The 11,900-nt window shown below is 38.3% G+C and overlaps 1 non-coding gene across 1 annotated transcript; it reads right to left on the bottom strand.

Annotated features, from left to right (window-relative positions):
- Nucleotides 1-8,585: 8,585 nt before the first annotated feature.
- LOC122229060 lies at nucleotides 8,586-8,706 on the bottom strand. The gene has a single exon (XR_006206920.1). It is a non-coding gene; the product is annotated as a small nucleolar RNA SNORA31 (small nucleolar RNA).
- Between the last annotated feature and the right edge of the window lie 3,194 nt (nucleotides 8,707-11,900).

Consider the following 11,900-nt stretch of genomic DNA (forward strand, 5'->3'; position numbering starts at 1 on the left):
TCCCAGAAGTTAAAACTCTGAGCCAACTTACTTACCAAAACCAGCAGTTTGTTTATCATGACTCTTAATTACAACCCTCACCTCTTTCTGCCCATGCATCTGGAACTATTATGCCATAAATGTCATTATGTCTCTCTTACTACCAACCAGATTCTATCAAGGTGTGGTTTGCCTTACAGCAGAAAGCCTAATAAACTTAGCTTTGTTTGATCATCTTTGTTCTGGTGGTCTTTTTTGAAGGGTTAATAATCAACATTATAACTTATGGTTGTTTTGGTGTCAAATATAGTATGTATCCCTTGTATTCTAAGAAAAAGACTAATATCAAAGCAATTTTATTTAGTCATACCTTAAAGATAAGGCCTTCTCTTCATGTTATCTTAGACCTTCAGGGTGACTAAGTTCCCTATCTTCTGTTTTGGGAGGAAAGCTTATGAATATTCTGAGATGGGGCATTGCCCTCATAGGAGAGGAATTAGGTCAGTGTCTTGGAATTCTTCCACATTGGTTGTCTGATAAAAGAAAGATCTTCTCATGACTGAGGTCCTTTGTGGGTGGCAACGAGGAGAACTGACTCAGCTCTCACACAGCCTCCCTTGCTGAGAGTGAACTGTGTCCCCACTCCAGCAGGTGCTTGGTCTTTCACTTTACTTTTCTTAGAGTAATGGGTCTTGCCCTTCTGTGGTCAACTTTTTATCTAGTGCCTCAGACATAAAAGATGTCATTTGGAAAGAGGCATCGGACTACTTTTGCTTGTCTCAGAGTAGCAATGGTGTTTAATAGTCAGATGTTTCTGATGATGCAATGAGTCACTCAGGACTAGCTGTCTAAGTTGGGAAGCAGGATGGGGGACAAGGGAAGAGGCTCCAGGAGGAATGTGCACATTAACATTTCAAAATATTTGACCACACTATTTCCTCTCTACTACACTCCTCCCTCTTTATCGTGGCTGAGCATGTACATTTGAAGTCATGTAAGTTAAATAAATGTTCCATATGACTGTGTAGTTTCTTTTTTCTTTAACTTGAAGACAAATTTTTATTTTTTAAATTTTTATTAAAAATTTTTTTAAGTTTATTTATTTATTTTGTGGGGGAGTGGAGAGAGAGGGAGAGAGAGAATCTCAAGTGGACTCCGTGCTGACGGTGCAGAGCCTGATGCAGGGCTCAAACCCACGAACTGCTAGATCATAACCTTAGCTGAAACCAAGGTCTGGATGTTAACCAACTGAGCCACCCAGGCACGCCTGCAGAAAAATTTTTAAACAAACTGCTTACTTAAAAAAAATTTTTTTAACGTTTATTTATTTTTGAGACAGAGAGAGACAGAGGGCAAGAGATAGAGGGGCAGAGAGAGAGGGAGACACAGAACCTGAAACAGGCTCCAGACTCTCAACTGTCAGCACAGAGCCCGACACGGGGCTCTAACCCACGAACCGTGAGATCATGACCTGAGCCAAAGTCAGACGCTCAACCGACTGAGCCACCCAGGTGCCCCAACAAACTTCTTATTTTAGAACAATGTTAGGTGTATAGAGAAAGGGTGACACTAATACAGAGAGTTCCATTTATTCCAGACCCAGTTTTCCTTATTATACATTATTATTATGTGAAGTCCATACTTTATTCAGATTTCCTTAGTTTCTCCCTACTGTACCTTTTCTGTTTTGGTGCCCCATCCAGGGTACCACATTGTACTTTGTCATCATGTCCCCATCTTCCTTGTTTTTGATGATCTTGACAGTTTTCAGGAGTAGTTGTCAGGTATTTTCTAGAATATTCCTCAATAGGGGTTTGTCTGGGGTTTTTGTCACAATTAGACTGGGCTTGTGAATGTTTTGGAGGAAGACCATAGAAGTAAAATGCCACTGTTAATCATTGAATGAGACAACTGTGTTTGTCAGGTTTCTCTGTTGTAAAGTTACTCTCCCTCATATTTCTATACTGGTTTTTATTTTGTTTTGTTTTTTGTTTTTTTGAGAGAGAGCACAGGTGGGAGAGAGGGGCAGAGGGAGAGAGAAAGAGGATATCAAGCAGGCTCCACACTCAGGGCAGGGACTGACATGGGGCTGAATCCATGACCCTGGGATCATGACCTGAGCTGAAATCAAGAATCAGACACTCAACCCACTGAGTCACCCAGGCACCCCTATGCTGTACTTTTTGGAAAGAAGTCAGTATGCTTAGTCCATTCCAAAAGGATGAGGATTTATGTTCCATCTCCTTAAGGAATACCTACATAAATTATTTGGAATTCTTCTGTCTCTTCTTGCTCATTTATTTATTTATTGAATTAATCATTTATTTCTGTCAGTATGACTCAGGGATATTTATTTTATACTTTGGGTTATCATCCAATGCTACTTAATTCATTTTGTTGCTCAAATGGTTTCAACTTTGGTCATTAGGAACTCTTTCAGTTGACTCTTGTGTCCCTTTGACATACTCCACTATTTTCTTTTTTAAAGCACTTCCTTATTTTCTGCTACTACAAACTACGAAATGCTCCAGGCTCATCTTGTATACTTCCTGTATTTTCTTTTTAATTAAAAAAAAAAGATACTTGAAAGAGCTATCAAATGAGAGAAATTCAGAAATGCTCATTTTACCCCAACTAAACTATTTACCTTAATACATATACTTTTTCTTGTAGAAATTTTCCTATTCTCTCCATTTTAAACCATTATAATGTGAAATCATTGGTAACATCATAAAAATAATATGATAAATCAAATTCAATTAACTTCAGAATTTAGGAAACTTGGTGGATCTGATCTAGTTTCGTGTTGGCTATTGGTGAAGTTGACCAAGCAACTAGCTTTGAGTATTTAAAGTAGTCTGTTCCTGACTATTCATACCCTGATCCCCTGTAACTTTTGGCATAAGGTTTCTACTTTCATATGTACCTAAACTTTCTTGCCAGGCAAACAGGTAGCCTAGGGCTCTGAGTGGCCTGCAGTATTGGGAGAGATGGCTTCTTCTGCTTGAAGGCATGAAACCATGGGAAATTAAAGTCACCATTCTGGGAAGAGACTGGATTAAGATGCTATGTAGGACAAAGAATCAAATCTAAAAAGCAAGACTTCATTCTAAATCAAAATATTTGCAGCAAAACAGTGCAGAAAATAAGGTAGCTCTGGAAGTGAGGACTGGAGATACTCTCAGTCCAACAGTGTGAAGGGACAAAACCTTTTATCAGGTGCTTGATGGCAGGAGATAACTGTTAGAAGAAATAGCCTAGAAACAGCCTGGTTTCAGATCTGGCTATTTCTCTTACTAATTATGCATTGTTGGGAATTCTATATACCCTCTCTGAGCCTCAGTTTTCTCAAATGTAAAAATGAAGCAAATACTGATACCTACCTCATTACATTGTTAAGATAATTAAATGAGATAATATGAAGAACGCTTAACAAGATATCGGACACCTAGGAAGATTTCAGTAAGTCAGCCATTGTTTTATTGTGTATTATGTAGAGTCGGAAGTCTCTTCCAACTAGCCCTTTGTATGATATAGCTCATTAAAAGAAATTGAAGGTGCGAAGATACAAAGGAACAGTTAGCTGAGAGTGCTAAGTAGCTTTTAGCATCTTTTCCATTTCCTACAACTTAGGTCTTGTTTATATGTTGAAAATAAGATGGAGATTCCATCATTCTTTAGTTCATTGATCAGTGTAGATAGGTATACTAGTTTTAGCAGGTTTTTCTGTAGTTGATTTATCTTATATATTATAAAACTTATCTAATTTTAATTTTTAGTTGATATTTTCTTCATTAGAAAGTTTCCTGTTTTCTTTATTAGAATGGTATTTTTTAAAGAAAGAAACATGGATTAAGGTAACATGAAAAATAATGGAGTGTAAAAAGGACATTTAGTTTACTAAGCATTTTCATATAAATTACCTCAAGAGAAGCATCTTGGATATATGAGATCCAATGAGTGAAAGAGTGAAACTTCCTTGTTAAATTCCTGATAGCAGCCTAGCTACAAAATACAGAGTTTAATTGTGAATAACCTTTGTGTATTTAGTCAGGGTTCCCTATATATGTGTATGAATATATATGGAGAGAAGGAGAGGGAGAGATGTATTATAAGCAGTTGGCTCACATCGTTATGGAGGCTGAGAGGTCCAGACCCAGGAGAGCCATCTTTTATTCTATTTAGGCCTTTAAAACATTGCATAAGACCTGCCCACACTGGGAAGGGCAATCTGCTTTACTCAGTGTATGGATTCAAATGTTAATTTCATCCGGAAACATCCTCATACACACACTCAGAAATTACGTGTAACCAAATATCTGGCCACCTTGTGGCCCAGTCAAATTAACACATTAAATCAACCATCAAACTCAAGCACCAGCTCTTTCATGCTAGTGCTTTCAACAGAGCTTACTTAGCCTCGAATCTCAAGAGGTCAAGGAAATAATCTGTGGCAAGATGGTAAAGTACTATCATTTGTAAAGGAAAAAACAAATACATAAGCAGTCAACAATTGAAATATCAATGAAGACGTGTGACCCTTCAAAGTCCTGCTTTGGTTTAGCCCAACCCTTTTTCATTATGGGTAGAGAACATACCAACCAAGGCAGCTGACACTTGGTTGACATGGTGCAGGGTTTTGGACAGTATCCTCAATTTCCTCCTGGGGAGTTATGATTGTAAAGTGGGATCCAAAGAATCTTATATAATATGATTTTGGAGTACAATCAATTAATATCAGCTAGGTCTCATATTTCTTCTAGTTTCATTATCTCCCCCACCCCCGATCCCAGGATCCTTCTGTTAATTAGGATAATATAACTCCAGTATGGCTTAAGGACCCTAAGATTTCATGCCTATTTCTTCTCAGTGACTCCTAAATCTGTATCTCCATCTTGGACATCACTTCTCAGCTCAAGACTCTATACCCAATATCTGACCCTTTCTTGTCACACTCACTATGCATCATGTAGGTAATGCAGTGATCCTCAATGAAACTGAATTCTTGATTAGGAAGCTTCTAAAGCTATTGTATAAAGTTCCAGGCTGTTCTAGAACACAAGAGACAGAAACTGCCCAAAACTTTGCCTGTGCTTTGGATACTTGAGATTCCTTTAGAGACAACTGTATTTGTGTTCTGGGAAAATCAAGCACAAGCACAAGTAGTGAGCACTTTTAGATATGGTGTTGGACGTGCCCTAATGCAAGCCCCTAGTGATCCCCTCCTCTTGAGTGTGCATGGAGACTGTGACTTGATTGTAACCAGTAGAATATGGCAAAAGCGATGGGAGTTAATTGTATTTCATTCTTTATGAGTCCATTTCAATAGAGTCTGCTGGCCTGGAGAAAATAACTGCCATGTTGTGGGTCACTTGTGGAGAGGGTCACATAGTAGGGAGCTGTGAGTTGCCTCTAGAACTAGAGGGGGACTTCCAGATGATAGCCAGTAAGAAATGGACGTTCAGTCCTACAAGAGCAAGAAAATGAAATCTGCCAACAACCTGAGAGAGCTTTGAAGTAAATTCCTCATTCAAGCCTCTAGATGAAGATACAGTCCCACCCATACCTTGGTTGCATCCTTGTGAGTCTCTGATGGAAGGACCCAGCTAAGCCATGCTGGACTCCTGATGACACATGAAAGCTGTGAGATAGTAGGTGTGTGTTGTTTGAAGTTGCTAAGTTTATGGTCATTTTGTTACTCATCACTAGAAAAGCAATACACACATGTAGCTCTAAAGAAATTTCCTATCTTATGTTCCTGAGAAGATTTAAAAAAAAAAATTTATTGACTTATGAATGCACATCACAAAAATACAGTTCAGTAAAGTTATGCAAACTGAACACATCAGCACCCAAATCCAGAAACGGAACATTACCAGTCCTCCAAAATCCCTTGAGGAAGATTGGAATGCCAGGAACTAACTGGATGCAGTGTTTCAGATGGAGAAGTTAAGTGCTGTGTGTATCGATGCTAATTGGGTAAAACTTTTAGTCATCTGTGTCTATGGAGTTTATATTTAGGGAAGATATTTTATAATCTGTATTTATTTTTGAGAGATCACAAGGGGGGCAGGGGTAGAGAGAGGGGGAGAGAGGATCTGGAGTGGGCTTTGTGCTGACAGGCTGACAGCAGTGAGCCCAAACCAGGAGATCACGACCTGAACAGAAGTTGGAGGCTCAATCGATTGAGCCACCCAGGTGCCCCAAGGAAGATTTTTTTTTTAAATGAAGATGTAGACTGTGTTGAATCTGAAAGTTGATGCTCGTTTTTGGGAGCTGTATGTGTTTGAGGAGCACTGATTTTAGAGTCTGTATACTCTTCCTTCATCTCTGTAATGCTTTATTAGCATGCCATCCACTTTCTTAGTCATTATTTCATTGTATTCTCCCAACAGCCCTGCTAACTAGGTTTGTCAGATATTCACCCTGTAAGTGAGCCTCAGTTATTCATTAGTGCTTAAACATGTTTGGTATGAATCTCAAAGTCAGTACTGATTCCCACTTGGTAGGTGGGGACATAGGTTCCTGGTTGGTTTAGGCTGACAGATTGATACCCATACTGCGTATGTTAAATGTTTTGACTACCACTCTTTTTCTACCTAGAATAAATACCTAGAATAAAATAATTTCAACCTGAACGAGTCCGCGGAGATGATGTATTTCACATGTTTTCAGTAGTGTTCCCCAGATTTCATGGAGGAAGCAGTGGTAACAATGAAGGTGAAATGGGAGGTAAAAGAGAAGGTTGGAGAGAAGAAAACACCACACTCCATTCAGCTTCAACTTGAGCCATTTCAGTCTTGGCTCTTTTAAATATTGGTTTTGGGTAAGTTTTTACATGAAATAAAGGATTCTACTCCTTTAAAAAAATCGAAAACCACTTAAGTATTGTAGCTCTACCATCTTCCAAATTAAGAAATTGAAACTTACAAAGGTTAAGTGACTATGAGAAAAATTACACAATTATATCATTAGATTGTAGCAAAATTTGGATACGAACTCAGGTTTTTGAATCTCAGACTTTTTCACGTGCTCCATCTTTGATGCCTAGAGAGCACAGGATAAAGAACTATAAACATATAAACATATATGTAAGCATATATAAACATAAGTCTAATATTATCTTAATATGTTTCTTCATGAATATGTATGCATTTTTGCAAATTATTTGTTTATAGTGACCCTTAATTCGTGAAGAATTGACATGGCTTACAACAACAAATTAGGAATTTGTGGGAGGGAAAGAAAGATGGACGTAAAGGCACAAAATACCAGTACTGAGGTCTAGATGGTTGTACGGGTGGGCTATGGATGGACTGTGAGCTTGGTAGAGGTCCGTGCCTAGGAAACCAATTCTGCACAACCTAGATTGGGTTTCTGGCATCTGGAAAACACATGAGATCAACAACTGACAGAAAAACACTTTCAGAATCTGGACAAACAAAAGTAACTGCTCCAGACTGTCAGCTCTTACCGTTCTTGATGTGCATAAGGCTTACTTATTTCCCTTTGCTCTAACATACTCAGACTCCAAGTGCCTGAACATAATGTGGAGAGTTAAAATAGGAGTGCCTCAATTCCCAAAGAGCCTTACATCTGTCAGTTTAAGAGGAAACCATGGTATTGCTTTAATGTGTGTGTGAGTGTGTGTGTGTATGCGCCCGCACACACTTTTATTAAACATATGCTTCCAGCCACATTCCACTTGGCAATATCACAAGTACATAATAGCTACAAGCTGTAAAGAAAAAAATAAAAGAGAACTTAACCAGTGTTTTTTAAAAATAAGATAAATACGACCTCCCCAGCTACTTTAAGCATTCATTTACACATTCTTTGAGTGTGCACACTAGCTTTTCTTCTGTCTCCAAGTCTCTATTTATTCACTCCTGCCCAAAGATGAATATTGCAATTGTACATGGTGCAAACATTGGAAATCTGTGTTTACGTTTGTGTTTCCAACTGAATATGCTAATGGTGTTTAATCAGCAGTGATGTTGCTTTATATCAATGTTTTGTGCCACGTACAGCCTCAGTGATAATGTTGTGATAACCAAAATTTTCCCCACATCAAAACTTGGAGACCATCCCAGTTTTTTTTGAACAGCCATTTGATTTCAAAATGTGATGAAATCCTTTAATCATCTTCAGGATTATTTCTGTGTTTTCAGGAAGCATTCAATATCCCCTTAGTTTCAGTAAGGGGTGGAGGTGGGGCTTGAAACAGATTTGCCCTTGCAGCAGTTCAGAGATTTTGGTATTCCAAACAAGCTCACCAGCTGTCTCAGAGGACCTGCAGGAGGAGGCTCCAAGGTTGGTGATGCCGTAGAAGGAAATGGCTCCAGGCTACTTGGAGTGCGATTTGGGATACTCTGTGGTGAAATCCAGCAGCACACTGGCCAGAAAAACAAGAATCCAGGGGCAGTTGAGTGCGATGGAGGTGGGAAATGACAAGCTTTTAGTCACGAATTTACAGAACATATTTCTAATCCTCTAATAATCTAGCTAAGGCATGAGAGGGCCTGCACAAGATTTGATGAGTGTCTGACCCTAGGCAAAGAGCTACTCTGAAGATAAAGTATGTACTCTTTTTTTTTTTTTTTGGCAAATAAATTCCCTTATTCAATCTGGGCCACAAAGACAGAAGGTACACAGAGTTTTTTTCTTTTGTATCCTAATGCAAACCAAAAGAACAACAAATTATTTAAGGTCTATCAGTAAATGCAGTAAAGGGTCATACTCTTGAGTCTTAAGACACACACATATCCCTCTCCTCTCAAAAAAAAAAAAAAAAAAAAAGGAAGAATAGAAACCCCAAACCCCAAACTTCCTTTTATAGAGTAGAAGTATTTCTTATTCTTTGTGTATGTTCAAAGTTGGGACTGCTTTTTTTTTCCCCCCCTCAGTGAGTCTGTGAGAACCCTGCTGGGCTTTTGTTAACAGAAACATGACATACCTTTTAAGGAATACTGTCATCTGGAAAACAACCCACCCTTTGCATTTTAACCTTGTTAAATTGTATCCAGATTCTCTTTAGTGCTGCTTCTCTCACAGGACATAAAACATTTTGGTTCTTAAACACTTATGAGAGGTACACTGCTTGAGATGTACAGATAGCTTTCATTAGCACTAATGGGAGCTATGCTTCTGCAGGAGAGAATAGAGCCCGAAGATTTTAAATTATGCTTGATGCAGATCTTCCAAATGGAATAAATTACGAGGGATGCTTAGGGGGAAAAGGTCCAAATATCCCCTAAAGCCATAGTTTAATAGCAAAGCAATACTTCTGAGTAACGGAAGTGAAGTCAACAGTAATGGCTTTGCGCCTATCACCATGCTAAGTAGCTGATATTGACTCTTGAAAATTCTTTATTGGATTAGTACTGCACTTGAATTCCATTATTTTCCAAAGGACCTGAGAGATAGTTGTCTGTCTTGAATAGTCCACTAAAATGGATTCAGTTCAGTGCAGTTTTCAAGGCCATTTATCTTAAAATCAGTAAGTTTCCAATTGGCAAGCATAATACCAAGATCTTTATTTTTGTTTCTTAATGACCCATTCTGAAAATAGTGCTCCCTGAATCTTTCTTTTTGGGGCATATCTTTTATTTTGTTTTTTTAAAAATGTCTACATTTCATTTTTCTTTGAGAACTATTGCCCACATCCCTGAAATCATTGGAATTGTTTCCTATATTGTTCATTTTGTGACATATCTCCTGTCTTCTTATTTTAAAATTTGTCACATTTTCTTTTATTTGAGACTTTTTGTTTTGTGAATTATTACCTCCCTCCCACTCCCAAAATAACTGAAAAATTGGAGGTTTTTTTTGTTTTTTTTTTTAATTTTATTTTTATTTACTTTTTTTCAATATATGAAGTTTATTGTCAAATTGGTTTCCATACAACACCCAGTGCTCATCCAAAAAGGTGCCCTCCTCAATACCCATCACCCACCCTCCCTGCCCTCCCACCCCTCATCAACCCTCAGTTTGTTCTCAGTTTTTAACAGTCTCTTATGCTTTGGCTCTCTCCCACTCTAACCTCTTTTTTTTTTTTTTTCCTTCCCCTCCCCCATGGGTTTCTGTTAAGTTTCTCAGGATCCACATAAGAGTGAAAACATATGGTATCTGTCTTTCTCTGTATGACTTATTTCACTTAGCATCATACTCTCCAGTTCCATCCACGTTTCTACAAAGGGCCATATTTCATTCTTTCTCATTTCCATGTAGTACTCCATTGTGTATATAAACCACAATTTCTTTATCCATTCATCAGTTGATGGACATTTAGGCTCTTTCCATAATTTGGCTATTGTTGAGAGTGCTGCTATAAACATTGGGGTACAAGTGCCCCTATGCATCAGTACTCCTGTATCCCTTGGGTAAATTCCTAGCAGTGCTATTGCTGGGTCATAGGGTAGGTCTATTTTTAATTTTCTGAGGAACCTCCACACTGTTTTCCAGAGTGGCTGCACCAATTTGCATTCCCACCAACAGTGCAAGAGGGTTCCCGTTTCTCCACATCCTCGCCAGCATCTATAGTCTCCTGATTTGTTCATTTTGGCCACTCTGACTGGCATGAGGTGATATCTGAGTGTGGTTTTGATTTGTATTTCCCTGATGAGGAGCGACGTTGAGCATCTTTTCATGTGCCTGTTGGCCATCCGGATGTCTTCTTTAGAGAAGTGTTTATTCATGTTTTTTGCCCATTTCTTCACTGGGTTATTTGTTTTTCGGGTGTGGAGTTTGGTGAGCTCTTTATAGATTTTGGATACTAGCCCTTTGTCTGATATGTCATTTGCAAATATCTTTTCCCATTCCGTTGGTTGCCTTTTAGTTTTGTTGGTTGTTTCCTTTGCTGTGCAGAAGCTTTTTATCTTCATAAGGTCCCAGTAGTTCATTTTTGCTTTTAATTCCCTTGCCTTTGGGGATGTGTCAAGTAAGAAATTGCTACGACTGAGGTCAGAGAGGTCTTTTCCTGCTTTCTCCTCTAGGGTTTTGATGGTTTCCTGTCTCACATTCAGGTCCTTTATCCATTTTGAGTTTATTTTTGTGAATGGTGTGAGAAAGTGGTCTAGTTTCAACCTTCTGCATGTTGCCGTCCAGTTCTCCCAGCACCATTTGTTAAAGAGACTGTCTTTTTTCCATTGGATGTTCTTTCCTGCTTTGTCAAAGATGAGTTGGCCATACTTTTGTGGGTCTAGTTCTGGGGTTTCTATTCTATTCCATTGGTCTATGTGTCTGTTTTTGTGCCAATACCATGCTGTCTTGATGATGACAGCTTTGTAGTAGAGGCTAAAGTCTGGGATTGTGATGCCTCCTGCTTTGGTCTTCTTCTTCAAAATTACTTTGGCTATTCGGGGCCTTTTGTGGTTCCATATGAATTTTAGGATTGCTTGTTCTAGTTTCGAGAAGAATGCTGGTGCAATTTTGATTGGGATTGCATTGAATGTGTAGATAGCTTTGGGTAGTATTGACATTTTGACAATATTTATTCTTCCAATTCATGAGCATGGAATGTTTTTCCATTTCTTTATATCTTCTTCAATTTCCTTCATAAGCTTTCTATAGTTTTCAGCATACAAATCTTTTACATCTTTGGTTAGATTTATTCCTAGGTATTTTATGCTTCTTGGTGCAATTGTGAATGGGATCAGTTTCTTTATTTGTCTTTCTTTTGCTTCATTATTAGTGTATAAGAATGCAACTAATTTCTGTACATTGATTTTGTATCCTGCAACTTTGCTAAATTCATGCATCAGTTCTAGCAGACTTCTGGTGGAGTCTATCGGATTTTCCATGTATAATATCATGTCATCTGCAAAGAGCGAAAGCTTGACTTCATCTTTGCCAATTTTATGCCTTTGATTTCCTTTTGTTGTCTGATTGCTGATGCTAGAACTTCCAACACTATATTAAAC

The sequence above is a fragment of the Panthera leo genome, chromosome C1 (assembly GCF_018350215.1).
Source record: "Panthera leo isolate Ple1 chromosome C1, P.leo_Ple1_pat1.1, whole genome shotgun sequence".
Taxonomy (NCBI): domain Eukaryota; kingdom Metazoa; phylum Chordata; class Mammalia; order Carnivora; family Felidae; genus Panthera; species Panthera leo.